The sequence below is a fragment of the Palaemon carinicauda genome, chromosome 38, assembly GCF_036898095.1.
Source record: "Palaemon carinicauda isolate YSFRI2023 chromosome 38, ASM3689809v2, whole genome shotgun sequence".
Classification (NCBI taxonomy): domain Eukaryota; kingdom Metazoa; phylum Arthropoda; class Malacostraca; order Decapoda; family Palaemonidae; genus Palaemon; species Palaemon carinicauda.
In genome coordinates, this window is record NC_090762.1 from 66288066 (window position 1) to 66294065 (window position 6000).

A 6000-nucleotide genomic window follows, 5' to 3' on the forward strand; every position below is an offset into this window, starting at 1 on the left:
CTAGACTTACCAAGACGATTCTTTATAATATATTTATTCTTTCACATTGTTTATTGACTAAACATATATATGATGGAGAAATATAGGTTGATAAATAAGTTTCGATTCACATTACTTGGTAATCATTCGAGAACAATGAAGGTGTTCGGACAAAAATACCTCCGACCAATCAGGTATCAGGAACCTTTCCGAGCTAAAAGGGCACCCCTGTGAGTCAAGTGCAAATATGCACCGCTATAAAAAATAGACTATAGTTGGTCCTAGCTTGGGTGGAGAGGGGCTTGGGCGCTGATCATATGTATATACGGTCAGTCTCTATGGCATTGTCCAACACATATTTAAGATTTGAGAACAAAGCCTTCAGAAGAATATTGGGAGTTAAATGGCAGGACAGGATTAGAAATGAAACCACGTGAGAGATTACTCAAGTACCATATGTGGATGAGATCATTGTGAGGAGTAGATAGAGATGGTTTGGGCATGCTCTTCGCACTCCCCAAGACAGATTAGTTCACCAAAATTTCAACTGGGCTCCACAAGGCACTAGAAGAGTCGGAAAACCCAAGCCTACTTGGGTGAGGAATATGCAGCGTGAAGTTGAAGATGATGAATGGAGAAGTATTGAAATGAAAGCTCAAGATAGAGACGACTGGCGAAATCTAACTGAAGCCCTTTGCGTCAATAGGCGTAGGAGATGATGATGATGATGATGAAGATGATGATGATGATGAGGATGAAAGTAAACTTATTGGATGGCAATTTTTCGGGTCTTTTGTGTCACCATTTTCGTGAGTTAGTATAATGATAACGTTTTTCCAAACTATAAGTGTAGAACATTCTTGCAGATATTTTGTGTGAAGTTCAGCGAGTATTACTACTACAGAAGCACCTACATCTATTATCAAATTAAATTGTTGTCAGGCCATCTTCTGCTGCTTCACCTCTTTTTATGCCTTTTGATGCTTTCTCTACTTCTCCTATTGTTATTTTTGGTACTGGCTCAGGTGTTTAACTATTTCTAATGGCAAAGTTATTTCTTATATCATGATCCTTTAGCATTATATAGAAATCTTGTGCAATTTTTGTCACTCTATCTCTTTTGCTAACATTTACATTCTCATCCTTCAAAGCAAACCTTTGTTGGCACCCTGCTCCAAGATCTTTTAAATCATTTTGATTCTTCTTCCTTCCTTTAGTGTTTCCTCAATTTTGGTCTGACTGTGTTTACGAATATCTTGGATTTGTAGTTTGTTTATTGTTCATATTAGTTCTGAAAATTCTATTTCCTCTCTTGGATTTTACCATCATTTCCAATCTTTTTTATATAAAGTTTTTGGTGTTTTCTGATAGCTTTCCTTGATCTTTTTTTAGGATCTTTCCCACCTATATCTTTTGCTGATTCCAATATAAATATCGTTCCTTTTTCAAATCATTGTTCATTTCTTCTTTACTTGTTTCTACACACACAAACACACACACACACACACACACACACACACACACAATCTCTCTCGCACACACATACTCATACACATACACATACACATACACATACACATACACATATGCATACACATACATATATATATATATATATATATATATGTATATATATATATATATATATATATATATATATATATATATATATGCATATATATACTATATATATATATATATATATATATATATATATATATATATATATATATATCGTGGGACTCTCTCTCTCTCTCTCTCTCTCTCTCTCTCTCTCTCTCTCTCTCTCTCTCTCTCTCTCTCTCTCTCTCTCTCTTCTAATTATTATGTTGCTTTTACAGTTCCTTGCTTTCTCGCTATTCATATTCTTCGTCAGCGTATTGCTTTTTTCTCTCGCATGTCCTCCAGATCCATTTCTTATTCCTAAGTGTTCCCCTATCAATTCAAAAGATGCTCTTGACTAGACAGTATTATTATATAGCTTTATGGGGATGCATGATACGATCGAGAGACGGCTGGCTGGCTCCAGCAATCCTAGATTCAACGTCAAGAAGATGGAAGAGTCATCCCCAGGTGTTTGGCAAAACATTTAAAACTGTTTTTCTCAAAGGAGTTGCCATAACCCTAATCTTAAGTACATGCTTGGTCTTCCATTTTGCTGGGTCAGCAAATATTAGGCTCTCCTTCAAAGGGTCAAGGTCATTCACTTTTGCCATCTGACCTCCAAACAGAAGTAGCCATCATTATACAGCTAAAAGTAGACAACCCACAATCCGAAAATATAGTAAGGCGGCGTTACTTTAGATATTAATGAAACAGCAAGGAATATGGGATTAAGTTGGAAACCAAACTAGGTTCAGGTCTTGTAGCCATAGCACTGTTACCTATCTGAAGTTTATCTGCAGTTATATATATATATATATATATATATATATATATATATAAGTATATATACATACATACATATATATATATATATATATATATATATATATATATATATATATATATCATATATATATACATTTACTTTATAATTATGTATATTCCTATACGTGTATATAATTATATATAAATTATATGTATATATGTAGTATGTACATATGCATACGTATATACACATGTGTATATATATCTATCTATCTATCTATATACCAAGGCACTTCCCCCAATTTTGGGGGGTAGCCGACACCAACAATGAAACAAAACAAAAAGGGGACCTCTACTCTCTATGTTCCTTCAGCCTAATCAGGGACCCAACCGAGTTCAGCTGGTACTGCTAGGGTGCCACAGCCCAACCTCCCACATTTCCACCACAGATGAAGCTTCATAATGCTGACTCCCCTACTGCTGCTACCTCCGCGGTCATCTAAGGCCCCGGAGGAAGCAGCAGGGCCTACTGGAACTGCGTCACAATCGCTCGCCATTCATTCCTATTTCTAGCACGCTCTCTTGCCTCTCTCACATCTATCCTCCTATCACCCAGAGCTTTCTTCACACCATCCATCCACCCAAACCTTGGCCTTCCTCTTGTACTTCTCCCATCAACTCTTGCATTCATCACCTTCTTTAGCAGACAACCCTTTTCCATTCTCTCAACATGGCCAAACCACCTCAACACATTCATATCCACTCTAGCCGCTAACTCATTTCTTACACCCGTTCTCTCCCTCACCACTTCGTTCCTAACCCTATCTACTCGAGATACACCAGCCATACTCCTCAGACACTTCATCTCAAACACATTCAATTTCTGTCTCTCCATCACTTTCATTCCCCACGACTCCGATCCATACATCACAGTTGGTACAATCACTTTCTCATATAGAACTCTCTTTACATTCATGCCCAACCCTCTATTTTTTACTACTCCCTTAACTGCCCCCAACACTTTGCAACCTTCATTCACTCTCTGACGTACATCTGCTTCCACTCCACCATTTGCTGCAACAATAGACCCCAAGTACTTAAACTGATCCACCTCCTCAAGTAACTCTCCATTCAACATGACATTCAACCTTGCACCACCTTCCCTTCTCGTACATCTCATAACCTTACTCTTACCCACATTAACTCTCAACTTCCTTCTCTCACACACCCTTCCAAATTCTGTCACTAGTCGGTCAAGCTTCTCTTCTGTGTCTGCTACCAGTACAGTATCATCCGCAAACAACAACTGATTTACCTCCCATTCATGGTCATTCTCGCCTACCAGTTTTAATCCTCGTCCAAGCACTCGAGCATTCACCTCTCTCACCACTCCATCAACATACAAGTTAAACAACCACGGCGACATCACACATCCCTGTCTCAGCCCCACTCTCACCGGAAACCAATCACTCACTTCATTTCCTATTCTAACACATGCTTTACTACCTTTGTATAAACTTTTCACTGCTTGCAACAACCTTCCACCAACTCCATATAACCTCATCACATCCCACATTGCTTCCCTATCAACTCTATCATATGCTTTCTCCAGATCCATAAACGCAACATACACCTCCTTACCTTTTGCTAAATATTTCTCGCATATCTGCCTAACTGTAAAAATCTGATTCATACAACCCCTACCTCTTCTAAAACCACCCTGTACTTCCAAGATTGCATTCTCTGTTTTATCCTTAATCCTATTAATCAGTACTCTACCATACACTTTTCCAACTACACTCAACAAACTAATACCTCTTGAATTACAACACTCATGCACATCTCCCTTACCCTTATATAGTGGTACAATACATGCACAAACCCAATCTACTGTGCATGTATTGTACCACTATATAAGGGTAAGGGAGATGTGCATGAGTGTTGTAATTCAAGAGGTATTAGTTTGTTGAGTGTAGTTGGAAAAGTGTATGGTAGAGTACTGATTAATAGGATTAAGGATAAAACAGAGAATGCAATCTTGGAAGAACAGGGTGGTTTTAGAAGAGGTAGGGGTTGTATGAATCTCTCTCTCTCTCTCTCTCTCTCTCTCTCTCTCTCTCTCTCTCTCTCTATATATATATATATATATATATATATATATATATATATATATACTGTATATATATATATATATATATATATATGTATGTATGTATATATATGTATATATGTATACATACATATATATATATACCGTATATATATATATATAGTACATATATATATGTGTGTGTAGTAGGTTGGCCAGGGCACCAGTCACCCGTTGAGATACTACCGCTAGAGAGTTATGGGGTCCTTTGACTGGTCAGCCAATACTACATTGGATCCTTCTCTCTGGTTACGGTTCATTTTCCCCATTGCCTACACATACACCAAATAGTCTGGTCTATTCTCCTTTGTCCTCATACACCTGATAACACTGAGATTGCCAAACAATTCTTCTTCACCCAAGCAGTTAACCACTGTACTGTAATTGTTCAGTGACCACTTTCCTCTTGATAAGGGTAGAAGAGACTCTTTAACTATATTAAGCAGCTCTTCTGGGAGAAGGGCACTCCAAAATCAAGCGATTGTTCTCTAGTCTCGGGTAGTGCCATAGCCACTGTACCATGGTCTTCCACTGTCTTGGGTTAGAGTTCTCTTGCTTGAGGGTACACTCGGGCACACTATTCTATCTTATTTATCTTCCTCCTTTTTTGTTAAAGTTTTTATAGTTTGCATATGAAATATTTAGTTTAATGTTGTTACTGTTCTTGAAATATTCTACTTTTCCTTGTTCCTTTCCTCACTGGGCTATTTTCCCTGTTGGAGCCCCTGGGCTTATAACATACTGCTCTTCCAACTAGGGACTAGGGTTGTAGCTTAGCAAGTAATAGTAATAATATTAGTGTGTTTATATGGCATATATATGTATAAATATATGTGTGTATATATATATATATATATATATATATATATATATATATATATATATATATATATATATATATATATATATGGCTCGTGAATCCATTTTCTTCTTTTCCTTCCCCTGCTTCCTTTGCAATCTCTAAGGACCCATATATCATCTGTCGTTCTTATTTTATGTTCATATTTTTAGAATATCCTTTACTACATTTTGCTCTCGTATCCGTGTTGCTCTTTTTCTGTCTCTTAATTTTATTCCCATCATTATTCTTTTCATAGTTATTTGACTTGTAACTAGTTTATTTTCTAAGGGTATAGTAAGGCTCAAAATTCCTGATGCATAAGTCAATACTAGTAGGACCATCAAATTGAATACTTTCATTTTTAGAGAATGCTGCATTTTACTTTTCATGTTCTCTTTTTGTTTACTAAAAGCTCTTCATCTTATGGTTGTCTTTCTCCTAATTTCGGTCTCATAGCCTGGGGAAGAACTTATTGCCTCCCCTAAGTACGTATATTCATTAACAATCTCTATAGGTTCATTTTAACCCTTATTTGTTGTCTCTGCATTTTCATTGAACATGAACTTAATCCTACTTATATCTATTTTCAGTCCTACATTGCTGCTTTCTCTATTCAAATCTTCTATCATCTCTACAATTCTCACTGTGATTCACTAGACAG